General features: G+C 46.4%; 37 non-coding genes across 37 annotated transcripts; all 37 read left to right on the top strand.

Moving 5' to 3' along the window:
• Positions 1 to 2,925: 2,925 nt before the first annotated feature.
• On the top strand, positions 2,926 to 2,998 carry TRNAM-CAU (transfer RNA methionine (anticodon CAU)). The gene has a single exon. It is a non-coding gene; the product is annotated as a tRNA-Met (tRNA).
• Positions 2,999 to 3,162: 164 nt separating this feature from the next.
• Positions 3,163 to 3,235, top strand: TRNAM-CAU (transfer RNA methionine (anticodon CAU)). The gene has a single exon. It is a non-coding gene; the product is annotated as a tRNA-Met (tRNA).
• Positions 3,236 to 3,398: 163 nt separating this feature from the next.
• Positions 3,399 to 3,471, top strand: TRNAM-CAU (transfer RNA methionine (anticodon CAU)). The gene has a single exon. It is a non-coding gene; the product is annotated as a tRNA-Met (tRNA).
• A 163-nt stretch (positions 3,472 to 3,634) lies between these two features.
• TRNAM-CAU (transfer RNA methionine (anticodon CAU)) lies at positions 3,635 to 3,707 on the top strand. The gene has a single exon. It is a non-coding gene; the product is annotated as a tRNA-Met (tRNA).
• Positions 3,708 to 4,108: 401 nt separating this feature from the next.
• On the top strand, positions 4,109 to 4,181 carry TRNAM-CAU (transfer RNA methionine (anticodon CAU)). The gene has a single exon. It is a non-coding gene; the product is annotated as a tRNA-Met (tRNA).
• A 164-nt stretch (positions 4,182 to 4,345) lies between these two features.
• Positions 4,346 to 4,418, top strand: TRNAM-CAU (transfer RNA methionine (anticodon CAU)). Its single transcript has one exon. It is a non-coding gene; the product is annotated as a tRNA-Met (tRNA).
• Positions 4,419 to 5,055: 637 nt separating this feature from the next.
• TRNAM-CAU (transfer RNA methionine (anticodon CAU)) lies at positions 5,056 to 5,128 on the top strand. The gene has a single exon. It is a non-coding gene; the product is annotated as a tRNA-Met (tRNA).
• A 164-nt stretch (positions 5,129 to 5,292) lies between these two features.
• Positions 5,293 to 5,365, top strand: TRNAM-CAU (transfer RNA methionine (anticodon CAU)). Its single transcript has one exon. It is a non-coding gene; the product is annotated as a tRNA-Met (tRNA).
• Positions 5,366 to 5,765: 400 nt separating this feature from the next.
• TRNAM-CAU (transfer RNA methionine (anticodon CAU)) lies at positions 5,766 to 5,838 on the top strand. The gene has a single exon. It is a non-coding gene; the product is annotated as a tRNA-Met (tRNA).
• A 164-nt stretch (positions 5,839 to 6,002) lies between these two features.
• On the top strand, positions 6,003 to 6,075 carry TRNAM-CAU (transfer RNA methionine (anticodon CAU)). The gene has a single exon. It is a non-coding gene; the product is annotated as a tRNA-Met (tRNA).
• A 164-nt stretch (positions 6,076 to 6,239) lies between these two features.
• On the top strand, positions 6,240 to 6,312 carry TRNAM-CAU (transfer RNA methionine (anticodon CAU)). The gene has a single exon. It is a non-coding gene; the product is annotated as a tRNA-Met (tRNA).
• Positions 6,313 to 6,712: 400 nt separating this feature from the next.
• Positions 6,713 to 6,785, top strand: TRNAV-CAC (transfer RNA valine (anticodon CAC)). Its single transcript has one exon. It is a non-coding gene; the product is annotated as a tRNA-Val (tRNA).
• Positions 6,786 to 7,425: 640 nt separating this feature from the next.
• On the top strand, positions 7,426 to 7,498 carry TRNAV-CAC (transfer RNA valine (anticodon CAC)). Its single transcript has one exon. It is a non-coding gene; the product is annotated as a tRNA-Val (tRNA).
• Positions 7,499 to 7,662: 164 nt separating this feature from the next.
• TRNAM-CAU (transfer RNA methionine (anticodon CAU)) lies at positions 7,663 to 7,735 on the top strand. Its single transcript has one exon. It is a non-coding gene; the product is annotated as a tRNA-Met (tRNA).
• A 164-nt stretch (positions 7,736 to 7,899) lies between these two features.
• Positions 7,900 to 7,972, top strand: TRNAV-CAC (transfer RNA valine (anticodon CAC)). Its single transcript has one exon. It is a non-coding gene; the product is annotated as a tRNA-Val (tRNA).
• Positions 7,973 to 8,136: 164 nt separating this feature from the next.
• On the top strand, positions 8,137 to 8,209 carry TRNAM-CAU (transfer RNA methionine (anticodon CAU)). The gene has a single exon. It is a non-coding gene; the product is annotated as a tRNA-Met (tRNA).
• Positions 8,210 to 8,607: 398 nt separating this feature from the next.
• TRNAM-CAU (transfer RNA methionine (anticodon CAU)) lies at positions 8,608 to 8,680 on the top strand. The gene has a single exon. It is a non-coding gene; the product is annotated as a tRNA-Met (tRNA).
• An 874-nt stretch (positions 8,681 to 9,554) lies between these two features.
• TRNAI-AAU (transfer RNA isoleucine (anticodon AAU)) lies at positions 9,555 to 9,627 on the top strand. The gene has a single exon. It is a non-coding gene; the product is annotated as a tRNA-Ile (tRNA).
• Positions 9,628 to 10,028: 401 nt separating this feature from the next.
• TRNAM-CAU (transfer RNA methionine (anticodon CAU)) lies at positions 10,029 to 10,101 on the top strand. Its single transcript has one exon. It is a non-coding gene; the product is annotated as a tRNA-Met (tRNA).
• A 164-nt stretch (positions 10,102 to 10,265) lies between these two features.
• On the top strand, positions 10,266 to 10,338 carry TRNAM-CAU (transfer RNA methionine (anticodon CAU)). The gene has a single exon. It is a non-coding gene; the product is annotated as a tRNA-Met (tRNA).
• Positions 10,339 to 10,738: 400 nt separating this feature from the next.
• On the top strand, positions 10,739 to 10,811 carry TRNAV-CAC (transfer RNA valine (anticodon CAC)). The gene has a single exon. It is a non-coding gene; the product is annotated as a tRNA-Val (tRNA).
• A 400-nt stretch (positions 10,812 to 11,211) lies between these two features.
• On the top strand, positions 11,212 to 11,284 carry TRNAI-GAU (transfer RNA isoleucine (anticodon GAU)). Its single transcript has one exon. It is a non-coding gene; the product is annotated as a tRNA-Ile (tRNA).
• Positions 11,285 to 11,447: 163 nt separating this feature from the next.
• TRNAM-CAU (transfer RNA methionine (anticodon CAU)) lies at positions 11,448 to 11,520 on the top strand. Its single transcript has one exon. It is a non-coding gene; the product is annotated as a tRNA-Met (tRNA).
• Positions 11,521 to 11,684: 164 nt separating this feature from the next.
• On the top strand, positions 11,685 to 11,757 carry TRNAM-CAU (transfer RNA methionine (anticodon CAU)). Its single transcript has one exon. It is a non-coding gene; the product is annotated as a tRNA-Met (tRNA).
• Positions 11,758 to 11,921: 164 nt separating this feature from the next.
• On the top strand, positions 11,922 to 11,994 carry TRNAM-CAU (transfer RNA methionine (anticodon CAU)). The gene has a single exon. It is a non-coding gene; the product is annotated as a tRNA-Met (tRNA).
• Positions 11,995 to 12,158: 164 nt separating this feature from the next.
• TRNAM-CAU (transfer RNA methionine (anticodon CAU)) lies at positions 12,159 to 12,231 on the top strand. The gene has a single exon. It is a non-coding gene; the product is annotated as a tRNA-Met (tRNA).
• A 638-nt stretch (positions 12,232 to 12,869) lies between these two features.
• TRNAM-CAU (transfer RNA methionine (anticodon CAU)) lies at positions 12,870 to 12,942 on the top strand. Its single transcript has one exon. It is a non-coding gene; the product is annotated as a tRNA-Met (tRNA).
• Positions 12,943 to 13,106: 164 nt separating this feature from the next.
• On the top strand, positions 13,107 to 13,179 carry TRNAM-CAU (transfer RNA methionine (anticodon CAU)). The gene has a single exon. It is a non-coding gene; the product is annotated as a tRNA-Met (tRNA).
• Positions 13,180 to 13,342: 163 nt separating this feature from the next.
• On the top strand, positions 13,343 to 13,415 carry TRNAM-CAU (transfer RNA methionine (anticodon CAU)). Its single transcript has one exon. It is a non-coding gene; the product is annotated as a tRNA-Met (tRNA).
• Positions 13,416 to 13,578: 163 nt separating this feature from the next.
• Positions 13,579 to 13,651, top strand: TRNAM-CAU (transfer RNA methionine (anticodon CAU)). The gene has a single exon. It is a non-coding gene; the product is annotated as a tRNA-Met (tRNA).
• Positions 13,652 to 14,052: 401 nt separating this feature from the next.
• On the top strand, positions 14,053 to 14,125 carry TRNAM-CAU (transfer RNA methionine (anticodon CAU)). The gene has a single exon. It is a non-coding gene; the product is annotated as a tRNA-Met (tRNA).
• A 164-nt stretch (positions 14,126 to 14,289) lies between these two features.
• TRNAM-CAU (transfer RNA methionine (anticodon CAU)) lies at positions 14,290 to 14,362 on the top strand. Its single transcript has one exon. It is a non-coding gene; the product is annotated as a tRNA-Met (tRNA).
• A 637-nt stretch (positions 14,363 to 14,999) lies between these two features.
• TRNAM-CAU (transfer RNA methionine (anticodon CAU)) lies at positions 15,000 to 15,072 on the top strand. The gene has a single exon. It is a non-coding gene; the product is annotated as a tRNA-Met (tRNA).
• A 164-nt stretch (positions 15,073 to 15,236) lies between these two features.
• Positions 15,237 to 15,309, top strand: TRNAM-CAU (transfer RNA methionine (anticodon CAU)). The gene has a single exon. It is a non-coding gene; the product is annotated as a tRNA-Met (tRNA).
• A 164-nt stretch (positions 15,310 to 15,473) lies between these two features.
• TRNAM-CAU (transfer RNA methionine (anticodon CAU)) lies at positions 15,474 to 15,546 on the top strand. Its single transcript has one exon. It is a non-coding gene; the product is annotated as a tRNA-Met (tRNA).
• Positions 15,547 to 15,709: 163 nt separating this feature from the next.
• On the top strand, positions 15,710 to 15,782 carry TRNAM-CAU (transfer RNA methionine (anticodon CAU)). The gene has a single exon. It is a non-coding gene; the product is annotated as a tRNA-Met (tRNA).
• Positions 15,783 to 15,946: 164 nt separating this feature from the next.
• TRNAM-CAU (transfer RNA methionine (anticodon CAU)) lies at positions 15,947 to 16,019 on the top strand. The gene has a single exon. It is a non-coding gene; the product is annotated as a tRNA-Met (tRNA).
• The last annotated feature ends 177 nt before the right edge of the window (positions 16,020 to 16,196 follow it).

The following is a 16,196-nucleotide window of genomic DNA, read 5'->3' on the forward strand; positions in this document are numbered from 1 at the left end:
CAGAGGAGATTATAATCCATCACTTTTGATTGTCGATACTCCCCTAGAACTAGTTGCGATTACCGCGCGTATTGGTCATGCGCAGTGTGTGATTGTTGCATGCTATCGCCCGCCTGACAATCGGTCAGACTTTGTACACTTATTTAATACCGCCATTGAACATATTTTTTCTCAATATCCGAAATGCATTTTGATAGTAGGGGGAGACTTTAACTACCCTTATATCGACTGGTCAAACTCTTCTCTGAAAGAAAACAGCAATAGATCTGAATGTGTTAATTTCTTGCATACTCTGCATTTTCATCATTTATCTCAAGTTGTACAAAAACCAACACGAGGCAATCATATCTTAGACTTAATCTTGACAAATCATCCAGAATTCAGTGAAGTCCGAGTGCTTGATCCAATAAGTGACCATAATGTCGTGCACTGCTCGTTTGCACTGAAATCCACCGTACAAAAGAAAATGAAGAAGTGTATTCTCAGTTACGCTCGCGCTAATACTGAAAAAATGATTGCCATTTTAGCACCATTTGCCGCAGACTTTTCAAATGAATTTCAAAATAGATCTGCAAATGACAATTGGTGTTTGTTTCGAGACAGACTGAAGGAAGTTGAAGCTAACTGTATACCTAAGATAACCATCACCTCAAGGCAGAACGACCCCTGGTTTAACCACGATGTAAAAAAATGCATAAACAAGAAAAAAAGAGCTTTCAGAAAGTTTTCTCGGACAAAGACTCAAACAGACTGGGAAAACTACAAGAACATATCACGTCTTACAGAAACAGCTATTGCTAATGCCAAAAACGAATTCTTCAACTCTATCCTTCCAAATATGCTGAAAACTGACCCAAAAAAGTTTTGGCAAGTTGTAAACCCCAAACATAATCATGCAGCTCCCTTACTTACTGAAAATGGCGTGACTTTGAGCATTATAGATAGCGCAAACAAGTTTCGTAAATGTTTTTCCGACGTTTTTACTAGGGAACACGCACTTCATGATGCTCATATATCTCATCAACCGCTCATCCAGTACCCTTTCTTGCCCATCGTAATATCACAAAATGGCATATCTCGTGCCATTGACAGGCTCCCTAATAAAACCAGCCCCGGTCCGGATGGTATAAGCGCCAAACTTCTAAAATTTACGTCCCATTACTCGTCTTTATTGCTATCTTTAATATTTCAACAATCGCTGGATACAGGATGCGTACCAGAAGATTGGAAATCTGCCTTAGTGATTCCAGTTTTTAAATCAGGTGACTCCACAGATCCCACCAACTACAGACCAATTTCTCTAACATGCATCTCCTGCAAACTGCTTGAGCATGTCTTGTATACCCACATTATAACTTACCTCAACCAAAACAACTTGCTTCTTGACAACCAACATGGATTCCGTCAACATCGCTCATGTCAAACTCAACTGTTCGAACTCGTCACAGATATTCACACTTCAATACACAATCAACTTTACATAGACGCCATCTTCATTGACTTTTCTAAAGCATTTGATCGCGTACCTCACAATCGCCTCAAACTTAAAATCAGAAATTTACAACTTGATTACAACTGTACGCGATGGATTGAAGAATTCCTTAGTAATAGATTTCAGGTAATCAGTTTGCAAGATTGCTTTTCTACCCGTGCTGACGTCATCTCGGGAGTTCCCCAAGGCTCCGTCCTTGGCCCATTACTATTTTTGATATACATAAATGACATAGCCGTTAATCTCGCATCTCAAATACGCCTTTTCGCAGACGATTGCGTCATTTACAAACCCATAACCAGCAACAGTGACGTCATTTCTCTACAATTAGACCTAAATAGGCTAACAGAATGGTGCAACATATGGCAAATGGAAATCAATATTTCAAAGACTAAACACGTGCAATTCGCTTCAACTATTCGCCAGAACGCTAATCAATATAAAATACGTGGTGCTAACATTGGCTCAGTATCCTCGATTAAATACCTTGGTGTACTTTTTACGTCAAACTTAAACTGGAATGCGCACATTGAACACGTCACCTCCAAAGCATGCAAAAAACTAGGATACCTTAAACGACGCCTACATGTCGCAAACACTGATACGAGGCTTCGTGCGTATATCTCACTCATAAGGCCTTCTTTGGAATATGCCTCTATAATTTGGCACCCACATCACGCTTACTTGTCCAATCTACTCGAATCAGTTCAAAATAAAGCAGCCCGATTTATCATGTCTTCATATTCTCATTACGTAAGTGTATCTGACTTGAAGAAAAGGCTAAATCTTGTCAGTCTTGGCTCACGCAGAAAATTTGCACGTCTGGTGTTTTTTCATAATCTTCATCATGGAAACTCCACATTTGCTCGAGCTAACCTTCTGCCTGCTCCCAATGTATCTACTCGGCGAGACCATGTTCATAAAATAAAACCAATATTTGCGCGAACGAACTTGTATCAAAATTCGCCGCTAGTGTTATCAATTACAGAATGGAACTCCTTGCCCTCATCTCTAGTGTCGCTTACAGAACCAACTCTATTTCAAGTTGCCCTAACAGTGTTTTTCGATGGAAACCCTCCTTAGCCTAATATATTCGCATATCTTGTAAAAAAAAAAAACAAAAAAAAAAAAACTACAAAAACATCGCCCACATTAAAATTGCCTAAACGCAAACTTGTCACTACTGTTGTATTTGCCTTGTGTATTTTTGTCCCAAACTTTCTCGTTACCGCTTCGCATTGTGCTCTATTTTTATAATGTCACCTAAAGTATTTCATGGTTTTGTGTGCATTTTTACCATTATATGTACACACCTCGTTTTTGTAAACTCACTTGCATCCCCCCCTATGTAATGCCCTCTTTGGGCCCTTAGGGTATTTGTATAAATAAATAAATAAATAAATACCGGTTGCGTTTCCCAGTGACTCCTGGCTGCCTCGGTAGCGCAGTAGGCAGCGCGTCAGTCTCATAATCTGAAGGTCGTGAGTTCAATCCTCACCCGGGCCAAAGGCGGTGCAGTTTTTTTCTTTGCTTATTAGAGTTTAATTAGGTCGTGAGGGGTGCGCTGTCTGGAGCATTAATGAATGACTGTTGCTGAGTTTTCTTACCTTTTCGACCTTTAACTTGTGGGAACTATTGATACCGGTTGTGTTTCCAAGTGACACCTGTCCGCCTCGGTAGCGCAGTAGGCAGCGCGTCAGTCTCATAATCTGAAGGTCGTGAGTTCAATCCACACCTGGGGCAAAGGCGGTGCAGATTTTTGTTTGCTTATGAGAGTTTAATTCGGTCGTGAGGGGTGCGCTGTCTAAAGCAGTAATGAATGACTGTAGCTGAGTTTTCTTACTTTTTCGACCTTTAGCGTGTGGGAACTAATGATACCGGTTGCGTTTGCCAGTGACTCCTGTTTGCCTCGGTAGCGCAGTGGGCAGCGCGTCAGTCTCATAATCTGAAGGTCGTGAGTTCAATCCTCACCCGGGGCAAAGGCGGTGCAGATTTTTTGTTTGCTTATGAGAGTTTAATTAGGTCGTGAGGGGTGCACTGTGCGGAGCAGTAATGAATGACTGTTGCTCAGTTTTCTTACTTTTTCGACCTTTATTTGGGGGAACTAACGATACCGGTTGCGTTTCGCAGTGACCCGTGTCCGCCTCGGTAGCACAGTAGGCAGCGCGTCAGTCTCATAATCTGAAGGTCGTGAGTTCCATCCTCACCCGGGGCAAAGGCAGTGTAGTTGTTTTGTTTGCTTATGAGAGTTTAATTAGGTCGTGAAGGGTGCGCTGTCTGGAGCAGTAATGAATGACTGTTGCTGAGTTTTCTTACTTTTTCGACCTTTATCTTGTGGGAACTATTGATACCGGTTGTGTTTCCCAGTGACACCAGTCCACCTCGGTAGCGCAGTAGGCGGCGCTTCAGTCTCATAATCTGAAGGTCGTGAGTTCAATCCACACCCGGGGCAAAGGCGGTGCAGATTTTTTGTTTGCCTATGAGAGTTTAATTAGGTCGTGAGGGGTGCGCTGTCTGGAGCAGTAATGAATGACTGTTGCTGAGTTTTCTTACTTTTTCGACCTTTAACGTGTGGGAACCATTGATACCGGTTGTGTTTTCCAGTGACACTTGTCCGCCTCGGTAGCGCAGTAGGCAGCGCGTCAGTCTCATAATCTGAAGGTCGTGAGTTCAATCCTCACCAGGGGCAAATTTGTTGCAGATTTTTTCTTTGCTCATGAGAGTTTAATTACGTCGTGAGGGGTGCACTGTCTGGAGCTGTAATAAATGACAGTTGTTCGGTTTTCTAATTTTTTCAACCTTTAATTTGTGGGAACTAATGATACCGGTTGCGTTTCCCAGTGACCCCTGTCCGCCTCGGTAGCGTAGTAGGCAGCGCGTCAGTCTCATAATCTGAAGGTCGTGAGTTCCATCCTCACCCGGGGCAAAGGCGGTATAGTTGTTTTGTTTGCTTATGAGAGTTTAATTAGGTCGTGAAGGGTGCGCTGTCTACAGCAGTAATGAATGACTGTTGCTGAGTTTTCTTACTGTTTCGACCTTTAACTTGTGGGAACTATTGATACCGGTGGTGTTTCCCAGTGGCACCAGTCCACCTCGGTAGCGCAGTAGGCGGCGCTTCAGTCTCATAATCTGAAGGTCGTGAGTTCAATCCACACCCGGGGCAAAGGCGGTGCAGATTTTTGTTTGCCTATGAGAGTTTAATTCGGTCGTGAGGGGTGCGCTGTCTAAAGCAGTAATGAATGACTGTAGCTGAGTTTTCTTACTTTTTCGACCTTTAGCGTGTGGGAACTATTGATACCGGTTGCGTTTCCCACTGACCCTTGTCCGCCTCGGTAGTGCAGTAGGCAGCGCGTCAGTCTCATAATCTGAAGGTCGTGAGTTCAATCCTCACCCGGGCCAAAGGCGGTGCAGTTTTTTTCTTTGCTCATGAGAGTTTAATTAGGTCGTGAGGGGTGCGCTGTCTGGAGCTATAATGAATGACTGTTGCTGAGTTTTCTTACCTTTTCGACCTTTAACTTGTGGGAACTATTGATACCGGTTGTGTTTCCAAGTGACACCTGTCCGCCTCGGTAGCGCAGTAGGCAGCGCGTCAGTCTCATAATCTGAAGGTCGTGAGTTCAATCCTCACCTGGGCCAATGGCGGTCCAGTTTTTTTGTTTGCTTATGAGAGTGTAATTACGTCGTGAGGGGTGCACTGTCTGGAACAGTAATGAATGACTGCTGCTCGTGTTTCCTATTTTTTCGACCTATAGTTTGTAGGAACTAATGATACCGGTTGCGTTTCCCAGTGACCCTTGTCTGCCTCGGTAGCGCACTAGGCAGCGCGTCAGTCTCATAATCTGAAGGTCGTGAGTTCAATCCTCACCCGGGGCAAATTTGGTGCAGATTTTTTGTTTGCTCATGAAAGTTTAATTAGGTCGTGAGGAGTGCACTGTCTGGAGCAATAATGAATGACTGTTGCTCGGTTTTCTTACTTTTTCCACCTTTAATTTGTGGGAACTAATGATACCGGTTGCGTTTGCCAGTGACTCCTGTTTGCCTCGGTAGCGCAGTAGGCAGCACGTCAGTCTCATAATCTGAAGGTCGTGAGTTCAATCCTCACCCAGGGCAAAGGCGGTGCAGATTTTTTGTTTGCTTATGAGAGTTTAATTAGGTCGTGAGGGGTGCACTGTGTGGAGCAGTAATGAATGACTGTTGCTCAGTTTTCTTAATTTTTCGACCTTTATTTGTGGGAACGAACGATACCGGTTGCGTTTCGTAGTGACCCGTGTCCGCCTCGGTAGCACAGTAGGCAGCGCGTCAGTCTCATAATCTGAAGGTCGTGAGTTCCATCCTCACCCGGGGCAAAGGCGGTGTAGTTGTTTTGTTTGCTTATGAGAGTTTAATTAGGTCGTGAAGGGTGCTCTGTCTGGAGCAGTAATGAATGACTGTTGCTGAGTTTTCTTACTTTTTCGACCTTTAACGTGTGGGAACCATTGATACCGGTTGTGTTTTCCAGTGACACTTGTCCGCCTCGGTAGCGCAGTAGGCAGCGCGTCAGTCTCATAATCTGAAGGTCGTGAGTTCAATCCTCACCAGGGGCAAATTTGTTGCAGATTTTTTCTTTGCTCATGAGAGTTTAATTACGTCGTGAGGGGTGCACTGTCTGGAGCTGTAATGAATGACAGTTGTTCGGTTTTCTTATTTTTTCAACCTTTAATTTGTGGGAACTAATGATACCGGTTGCGTTTCCCAGTGACCCCTGTCCGCCTCGGTAGCGTAGTAGGCAGCGCGTCAGTCTCATAATCTGAAGGTCGTGAGTTCCATCCTCACCCGGGGCAAAGGCGGTATAGTTGTTTTGTTTGCTTATGAGAGTTTAATTAGGTCGTGAAGGGTGCGCTGTCTACAGCCGTAATGAATGACTGTTGCTGAGTTTTCTTACTGTTTCGACCTTTAACTTGTGGGAACTATTGATACCGGTGGTGTTTCCCAGTGGCACCAGTCCACCTCGGTAGCGCAGTAGGCGGCGCTTCAGTCTCATAATCTGAAGGTCGTGAGTTCAATCCACACCCGGGGCAAAGGCGGTGCAGATTTTTGTTTGCCTATGAGAGTTTATTTAGGTCGTGAGGGGTGCGCTGTCTAAAGCAGTAATGAATGACTGTAGCTGAGTTTTCTTACTTTTTCGACCTTTAGCGTGTGGGAACTATTGATACCGGTTGCGTTTCCCACTGACCCCTGTCCGCCTCGGTAGTGCAGTAGGCAGCGCGTCAGTCTCACAATCTGAAGGTCGTGAGTGCAATCCTCACCCGGGGCAAAGGCGGTGCAGATGTTTCGTTTGCTTATGAGAGTTTAATTAGGTCGTGACGGGCGCACTGTCTTGAGCAGTAATGAATGACTGTTGTTCGGTTTTCTTGCTTTTTCGACCTTTAACTTGTGGGAACTATTGATACCGGTTGTGTTTCCCAGTGACACCTGTCCGCCTCGGTAGCGCAGTAGGCAGCACGTCAGTCTCATAATCTGAATGTCGTGAGTGCAATCCTCACCCGGGGCAAAGGCGGTGCAGATGTTTCGTTTGCTTATGAGAGTTTCATTAGGTCGTGAGGGGTGCACTGTCTGGAGCAGTAATAAATGACTGTTGGTTGGTTTTTTTTTACTTTTTCGACCTTTAATTTGTGGGAACTAATAATACCGGTTGCGTTTCGCCGTGACCCCTGTCCGCCTCGGTAGCATAGTAGGCAGCGCGTCAGTCTCATAATGTGAAGGTCTTGAGTTCAATCCTCACCCGGGGCAAAGGTGGTGCAATTTCTTTGTTTGCTTATGAGAGTTTAATTGGGTCGTGAGGGGTGCGCTGTCTGGAGCAGTCATGAATGACTGTTGCTCGGTTTTCTTACTTTTTCGACCTTTAGTTTGTGAGAACTAATAATCCCGGTTGCGTTTCCCACTGACCCCTGTCCGCCTCGGTAGTGCAGTAGGCAGCGCGTCAGTCTCACAATCTGAAGGTCGTGAGTTCAATCCTCACCCGGGGCAAATGTGGTGCAGATTTTTTGTTTGCTTATGAGAGTTTAATTGGGTCGTGAAGGTTGCGCTGTCTGGAGCAGTAATGAAAGACTGTTGCTCGGTTTTCTTGCTTTTTCGACCTTTAACTTGTGGGAACTATTGATACCGGTTGTGTTTCCCAGTTACCCCTGTCCGCCTCGGTAGTGCAGTAGGCAGCGCGTCAGTCTCATAATCTGAAGGTCGTGGGTTCAATCCACACCCGGGGCAAAGGTGGTGCAATTACTTTGTTTGCTTATGAGAGTTTAATTGGGTCGTGAGGGGTGCGCTGTCTAAAGCAGTAATGAATGACTGTAGCTGAGTTTTCTTACTTTTTCGACCTTTAGCGTGTGGGAACTATTGATACCGGTTGCGTTTCCCACTGACCCCTGTCCGCCTCGGTAGTGCAGTAGGCAGCGCGTCAGTCTCACAATCTGAAGGTCGTGAGTTCAATCCTCACCCGGGGCAAATGTGGTGCAGATGTTTTCTTTGCTTATGAGAATTTAATTGGGTCGTGAGGGGTGCGCTGTCTGGAGCAGTCATGAATGACTGTTGCTCGGTTTTCTTACTTTTTCGACCTTTAGTTTGTGAGAACTAATAATCCCGGTTGCGTTTCCCAGTGACACCTGTCCGCCTCGGTAGCGCAGTAGGCAGCGCGTCAGTCTCATATTCTGAAGGTCGTGAGTTCAATCCTCACCCGGAGCAAATTTGGTGCAGATTGTTTGTTCTCACGAGAGTTTATTTGGTCGTGAGGGGTGCACTGTCTGGAGCAGTAATGAATGACTGTTGTTTGGTTTTCTTATTTTTTCAACCTTCAATTTGTGGGAACTAATGATACCGGTTGCGTTTTCCCGTGACCCTTGTCCGCCTCGGTAGCGCAGTAGGCAGCACGTCAGTCTCATAATCTGAAGGTCGTGAGTTCGATCCTCACACGGCGCAAAGGTGATGCAGTTTTTTTGTTTGCTTATGAGAGTTTAATTAGGTCGGGAGGGGTGCGCTGTCTGGAGCAGTAATGAATGACTGTTGCTGAGTTTTCTTACTTTTTTGACTTTTAACATGTGGGAACTATTGATACCGGTTGTGTTTCCCAGTGACACCTGTCCGCCTCGGTAGCGCAGTAGGCAGCGCGTCAGTCTCATAATCTGAATGTCGTGAGTGCAATCCTCACCCGGGGCAAAGGCGGTGCAGATGTTTCGTTTGCTTATGAGAGTTTCATTAGGTCGTGAGGGGTGCACTGTCTGGAGCAGTAATGAATGACTGCTGTTTGGGTTTTCTATTTTTTCGACCTTTAATTTATGGGAACTAGTGATACCGGTTCTGTTTCCCAGTGAGCCTTGTCCGACTCGGTAGCGCATTAGGCAGCGCGTCAGTCTCATAATCTGAAGGTCGTGAGATCAATCCTCTCCCGGGGCAAAGGCGGAGCAGATGTTTTGTTTGCTTATGAGAGTTTAATTAGGTCGTGAGGGGCGCACTGTCTTGAGCAGTAATGAATGACTGTTGCTCGGTTTTCTTGCTTTTTCGACCTTTAACTTGTGGGAACTATTGATACCGGATGTGTTTCTCAGTGACACCTGTCCGCCTCGGTAGCGCAGTAGGCGACGCTTCAGTCTCATAATCTGAAGGTCGTGAGTTCAGTCCACACCCGGGGCAAAGGCGGTGCAGATTTTTTGTTTGCCTATGAGAGTTTAATTAGGTCGTGAGGGGTGCGCTGTCTGGAGCAGTAATGAATAACTGTTGCTGAGTTTTCTTACTTTTTCGACCTTTAACGCGTGGGAACCACTGATACCGGTTGTGTTTTCCAGTGACACCTGTCCGCCTCGGTTGCGCAGTAGGCAGCGCGTCAGTCTCGTAATCTGAAGGTCGTGAGTTCCATCCTCACCCGGGGCAAATTTGTTGCAGATTTTTTCTTTGCTCTTGAGAGTTTAATTACATCGTGAGGGGTGCACTGTCTGGAGCTGTAATGAATGACAGTTGTTCGGTTTTCTTATTTTTTCAACCTTTTTTTGTGGGAACTAATGATACCGGTTGTGTTTCCCAGTGACCCCTGTCCGCCTTGGTAGCGCAGTAGGCAGCGCGTCAGTCTAATAATCTGAAGGTCGTAAGTTCCATCCTCACCCGGGGCAAAGGCGGTGTAGTTGTTTTGTTTGCTTATGAGAGTTTAATTAGGTCGTGAAGGGTGCGCTGTCTGGAGCACTAATGAATGATTGTTGCTGAGTTTTCTTACTTTTTCGACCTTTATCTTGTGGGAACTATTGATACCGGTTGTGTTTCCCAGTGACACCAGTCCACCTCGGTAGCGCAGTAGGCGGCGCTTCAGTCTCATAATCTGAAGGTCGTGAGTTCAATCCACATACGGGGCAAAGGCGGTGCAGATTTTTTGTTTGCCTATGAGAGTTTAATTAGGTCGTGAGGGGTGCGCTGTCTGGAGCAGTAATGAATGACTGTTGCTGAGTTTTCTTACTTTTTCGACCTTTAACGTGTGGGAACCATTGATACCGGTTGTGTTTTCCAGTGACACTTGTCCGCCTCGGTAGCGCAGTAGGCAGCGCGTCAGTCTCATAATCTGAAGGTCGTGAGTTCAATCCTCACCAGGGGCAAATTTGTTGCAGATTTTTTCTTTGCTCATGAGAGTTTAATTACGTCGTGAGGGGTGCACTGTCTGGAGCTGTAATGAATGACAGTTGTTCGGTTTTCTTATTTTTTCAACCTTTAATTTATGGGAACTAATGATACCGGTTGCGTTTCCCAGTGACCCCTGTCCGCCTCGGTAGCGTAGTAGGCAGCGCGTCAGTCTCATAATCTGAAGGTCGTGAGTTCCATCCTCACCCGGGGCAAAGGCGGTATAGTTCTTTTGTTTGCTTATGAGAGTTTAATTAGGTCGTGAAGGGTGCGCTGTCTACAGCAGTAATGAATGACTGTTGCTGAGTTTTCTTACTGTTTCGACCTTTAACTTGTGGGAACTATTGATACCGGTGGTGTTTCCCAGTGGCACCAGTCCACCTCGGTAGCGCAGTAGGCGGCGCTTCAGTCTCATAATCTGAAGGTCGTGAGTTCAATCCACACCCGGGGCAAAGGCGGTGCAGATTTTTGTTTGCCTATGAGAGTTTAATTAGGACGTGAGGGGTGCGCTGTCTAAAGCAGTAATGAATGACTGTAGCTGAGTTCTCTTACTTTTTCGACCTTTAGCGTGTGGGAACTATTGATACCGGTTGCGTTTCCCACTGACCCCTGTCCGCCTCGGTAGTGCAGTAGGCAGCGCGTCAGTCTCACAATCTGAAGGTCGTGAGTTCAATCCTCACCCGGGGCAAATGTGGTGCAGATTTTTTTTTGCTTATGAGAGTTTAATTGGGTCGTGAAGGTTGCGCTGTCTGGAGCAGTAATGAATGACTGTTGCTCGGTTTTCTTACATTTTCGACCTTTAATTTGTGGACACTAATGATCCCGGTTGCGTTCCCCAGTGACACCTGTCCGCTTTGATAGCGCAGTAGGCAGAGCATCAGTCTCATAATTTGAAGGTCGTGAGTTCAATCCTCACCAGGGGCAAAGGCGGTGCAGATGTTTTGTTTGCTTATGAGAGTTTAATTGGGTCGTGAGGGGTGCGCTGTCTGGAGCAGTCATGAATGACTGTTGCTCGGTTTTCTTACTTTTTCGACCTTTAGTTTGTGGGAACTAATAATCCCGGTTGCGTTTCTCAGTGACACCTGTCCGCCTCGGTAGCACAGTAGGCAGCGCGTGAGTCTGATAATCTGAATGTCGTGAGTTCAATCCTCACCTGGGGCAAAGGCGGTGCAGTTTTTTGTTTGCTTATGAGAGTTTAATTAGGTCGTGATGGGTGCACGTTCTGGAGCAGTAATGAATGACTGCTGTTCGGTTTTTCTATTTTTTCGACCTTTAATTTATGGGAACTAGTGATACCGGTTCTGTTTCCCAGTGAGCCCTGTCCGCCTCGGTAGCGCAGTAGGCAGCGCGTCAGTCTCATAATCTGAAGGTCGTGAGTTCAATCCACACCCGGGGCAAAGGTGGTGCAATTTCTTTGTTTGCTTATGAGAGTTTAATTAGGTCGTGAGGGGTGCACTGTCTGAAACAGTAATGAATGACTGCTGCTCGGTTTTCCTATTTTTTCGACCTTTAATTTGTGGGAACTAGTGATACCGGTTGTGTTTCCCTGTGACCCCTGTCCGCCTCGGTAGTGCAGTAGGCAGCGCGTCAGTCTCATAATCTGAATGTCGTGAGTTCAATCCTCACCCGGGGCAAAGGCGGTGCAGATGTTTTGTTTGCTTATGAGAGTTTAATTAGGTCGTGTGGGGTGCACTGTCTGGAGCAGTAATGAATGACTGTTGCTCGGTTTTCTTACTTTTTCGACCTTTAATTTGTGGAAACTAACGGTACCGGTTGCGTTTCCCAGTGACCCCTGTCCGCCTCGGTAGTGCAGTAGGCAGCACGTCAGTCTCATAATCTGAAGGTCGTGAGTTCAATCTTCACCCGGGGCAAAGGTGTTGCAGATTTTTTGTTTGCTTATGAGAGATTTAGTGGGTCGTGAGGGGTGCGCTGTCTGGAGCAGTAATGAATGACTGTTGCTCGGTTTTCTTACTTTTTCCACCTTTAATTTGTGGGAACTAATGATACCGGTTGCGTTTGCCAGTGACTCCTGTCTGCCTCGGTAGCGCAGTAGGCAGCGCGTCAGTCTCATAATCTGAAGGTCGTGAGTTTCATCCTCACCCGGGGCAAAGGCGGTGCAGATTTTTTGTTTGCTTATGAGAGTTTAATTAGGTCGTGAGGGGTGCACTGTGTGGAGCAGTAATGAATGACTGTTGCTCAGTTTTCTTACTTTTTCGACCTTTACCTTGTGGGAACTATTGATACCGGTTGTGTTTCCCAGTGACACCAGTCCACCTCGGTAGCGCTGTAGGCGACGCTTCAGTCTCATAATCTGAAGGTCGTGAGTTCAATCCACACCCGGGGCAAAGGCGGTGCAGATTTTTTGTTTGCTTATGAGAGTTTAATTAGGTCGTAAGGGGTGCACTGTCTGGAACAGTAATGAATGACTGCTGCTCGGTTTTCCTATTTTTTCGACCTTTAATTTGTGGGAACTAATGGTACCGGTTGCGTTTCCCAGTGACCCTTGTCCGCCTCGGTAGTGCAGTAGGCAGCGCGTCAGTCTCATAATCTGAAGGTCGTTAGTTCAATCCTCACCCGGGGCAAAGGTGTTGCATATTTTTTGTTTGCTTATGAGAGATTTAGTGGGTCGTGAGGGGTGCGCTGTCTGGAGCAGTAATGAATGACTGTTGCTCGGTTTTCTTACTTTTTCCACCTTTAATTTGTGGGAACTAATGATACCGGTTGCGTTTCCCAGTGACTCCTGGCTGCCTCGGTAGCGCAGTAGGCAGCGCGTCAGTCTCATAATCTGAAGGTCGTGAGTTCAATCCTCACCCGGGCCAAAGGCGGTGCAGTTTTTTTCTTTGCTTATTAGAGTTTAATTAGGTCGTGAGGGGTGCGCTGTCTGGAGCATTAATGAATGACTGTTGCTGAGTTTTCTTACCTTTTCGACCTTTAACTTGTGGGAACTATTGATACCGGTTGTGTTTCCAAGTGACACCTGTCCGCCTCGGTAGCGCAGTAGGCAGCGCGTCAGTCTCATAATCTGAAGGTCGTGAGTTCAATCCACACCTGGGGCAAAGGCGGTGCAGATTTTTGTTTGCTTATGAGAGTTTAATTCGGTCGTGAGGGGTGCGCTGTCTAAAGCAGTAATGAATGACTGTAGCTGAGTTTTCTTACTTTTTCGACCTTTAGCGTGTGGGAACTAATGATACCGGTTGCGTTTGCCAGTGACTCCTGTTTGCCTCGGTAGCGCAGTGGGCAGCGCGTCAGTCTCATAATCTGAAGGTCGTGAGTTCAATCCTCACCCGGGGCAAAGGCGGTGCAGATTTTTTGTTTGCTTATGAGAGTTTAATTAGGTCGTGAGGGGTGCACTGTGCGGAGCAGTAATGAATGACTGTTGCTCAGTTTTCTTACTTTTTCGACCTTTATTTGGGGGAACTAACGATACCGGTTGCGTTTCGCAGTGACCCGTGTCCGCCTCGGTAGCACAGTAGGCAGCGCGTCAGTCTCATAATCTGAAGGTCGTGAGTTCCATCCTCACCCGGGGCAAAGGCAGTGTAGTTGTTTTGTTTGCTTATGAGAGTTTAATTAGGTCGTGAAGGGTGCGCTGTCTGGAGCAGTAATGAATGACTGTTGCTGAGTTTTCTTACTTTTTCGACCTTTATCTTGTGGGAACTATTGATACCGGTTGTGTTTCCCAGTGACACCAGTCCACCTCGGTAGCGCAGTAGGCGGCGCTTCAGTCTCATAATCTGAAGGTCGTGAGTTCAATCCACACCCGGGGCAAAGGCGGTGCAGATTTTTTGTTTGCCTATGAGAGTTTAATTAGGTCGTGAGGGGTGCGCTGTCTGGAGCAGTAATGAATGACTGTTGCTGAGTTTTCTTACTTTTTCGACCTTTAACGTGTGGGAACCATTGATACCGGTTGTGTTTTCCAGTGACACTTGTCCGCCTCGGTAGCGCAGTAGGCAGCGCGTCAGTCTCATAATCTGAAGGTCGTGAGTTCAATCCTCACCAGGGGCAAATTTGTTGCAGATTTTTTCTTTGCTCATGAGAGTTTAATTACGTCGTGAGGGGTGCACTGTCTGGAGCTGTAATAAATGACAGTTGTTCGGTTTTCTAATTTTTTCAACCTTTAATTTGTGGGAACTAATGATACCGGTTGCGTTTCCCAGTGACCCCTGTCCGCCTCGGTAGCGTAGTAGGCAGCGCGTCAGTCTCATAATCTGAAGGTCGTGAGTTCCATCCTCACCCGGGGCAAAGGCGGTATAGTTGTTTTGTTTGCTTATGAGAGTTTAATTAGGTCGTGAAGGGTGCGCTGTCTACAGCAGTAATGAATGACTGTTGCTGAGTTTTCTTACTGTTTCGACCTTTAACTTGTGGGAACTATTGATACCGGTGGTGTTTCCCAGTGGCACCAGTCCACCTCGGTAGCGCAGTAGGCGGCGCTTCAGTCTCATAATCTGAAGGTCGTGAGTTCAATCCACACCCGGGGCAAAGGCGGTGCAGATTTTTGTTTGCCTATGAGAGTTTAATTCGGTCGTGAGGGGTGCGCTGTCTAAAGCAGTAATGAATGACTGTAGCTGAGTTTTCTTACTTTTTCGACCTTTAGCGTGTGGGAACTATTGATACCGGTTGCGTTTCCCACTGACCCTTGTCCGCCTCGGTAGTGCAGTAGGCAGCGCGTCAGTCTCATAATCTGAAGGTCGTGAGTTCAATCCTCACCCGGGCCAAAGGCGGTGCAGTTTTTTTCTTTGCTCATGAGAGTTTAATTAGGTCGTGAGGGGTGCGCTGTCTGGAGCATTAATGAATGACTGTTGCTGAGTTTTCTTACCTTTTCGACCTTTAACTTGTGGGAACTATTGATACCGGTTGTGTTTCCAAGTGACACCTGTCCGCCTCGGTAGCGCAGTAGGCAGCGCGTCAGTCTCATAATCTGAAGGTCGTGAGTTCAATCCTCACCTGGGCCAATGGCGGTCCAGTTTTTTTGTTTGCTTATGATAGTGTAATTACGTCGTGAGGGGTGCACTGTCTGGAACAGTAATGAATGACTGCTGCTCGTGTTTCCTATTTTTTCGACCTATAGTTTGTAGGAACTAATGATACCGGTTGCGTTTCCCAGTGACCCTTGTCTGCCTCGGTAGCGCACTAGGCAGCGCGTCAGTCTCATAATCTGAAGGTCGTGAGTTCAATCCTCACCCGGGGCAAATTTGGTGCAGATTTTTTGTTTGCTCATGAAAGTTTAATTAGGTCGTGAGGAGTGCACTGTCTGGAGCAATAATGAATGACTGTTGCTCGGTTTTCTTACTTTTTCCACCTTTAATTTGTGGGAACTAATGATACCGGTTGCGTTTGCCAGTGACTCCTGTTTGCCTCGGTAGCGCAGTAGGCAGCACGTCAGTCTCATAATCTGAAGGTCGTGAGTTCAATCCTCACCCGGGGCAAAGGCGGTGCAGATTTTTTGTTTGCTTATGAGAGTTTAATTAGGTCGTGAGGGGTGCACTGTGTGGAGCAGTAATGAATGACTGTTGCTCAGTTTTCTTAATTTTTCGACCTTTATTTGTGGGAACGAACGATACCGGTTGCGTTTCGTAGTGACCCGTGTCCGCCTCGGTAGCACAGTAGGCAGCGCGTCAGTCTCATAATCTGAAGGTCGTGAGTTCCATCCTCACCCGGGGCAAAGGCGGTGTAGTTGTTTTGTTTGCTTATGAGAGTTTAATTAGGTCGTGAAGGGTGCTCTGTCTGGAGCAGTAATGAATGACTGTTGCTGAGTTTTCTTACTTTTTCGACCTTTAACGTGTGGGAACCATTGATACCGGTTGTGTTTTCCAGTGACACTTGTCCGCCTCGGTAGCGCAGTAGGCAGCGCGTCAGTCTCATAATCTGAAGGTCGTGAGTTCAATCCTCACCAGGGGCAAATTTGTTGCAGATTTTTTCTTTGCTCATGAGAGTTTAATTACGTCGTGAGGGGTGCACTGTCTGGAGCTGTAATGAATGACAGTTGTTCGGTTTTCTTATTTTTTCAACCTTTAATTTGTGGGAACTAATGATACCGGTTGCGTTTCCCAGTGACCCCTGTCCGCCTCGGTAGCGC

The sequence above is a fragment of the Rhipicephalus microplus genome, chromosome 3, assembly GCF_043290135.1.
Source record: "Rhipicephalus microplus isolate Deutch F79 chromosome 3, USDA_Rmic, whole genome shotgun sequence".
In the NCBI taxonomy this organism is placed as follows: domain Eukaryota; kingdom Metazoa; phylum Arthropoda; class Arachnida; order Ixodida; family Ixodidae; genus Rhipicephalus; species Rhipicephalus microplus.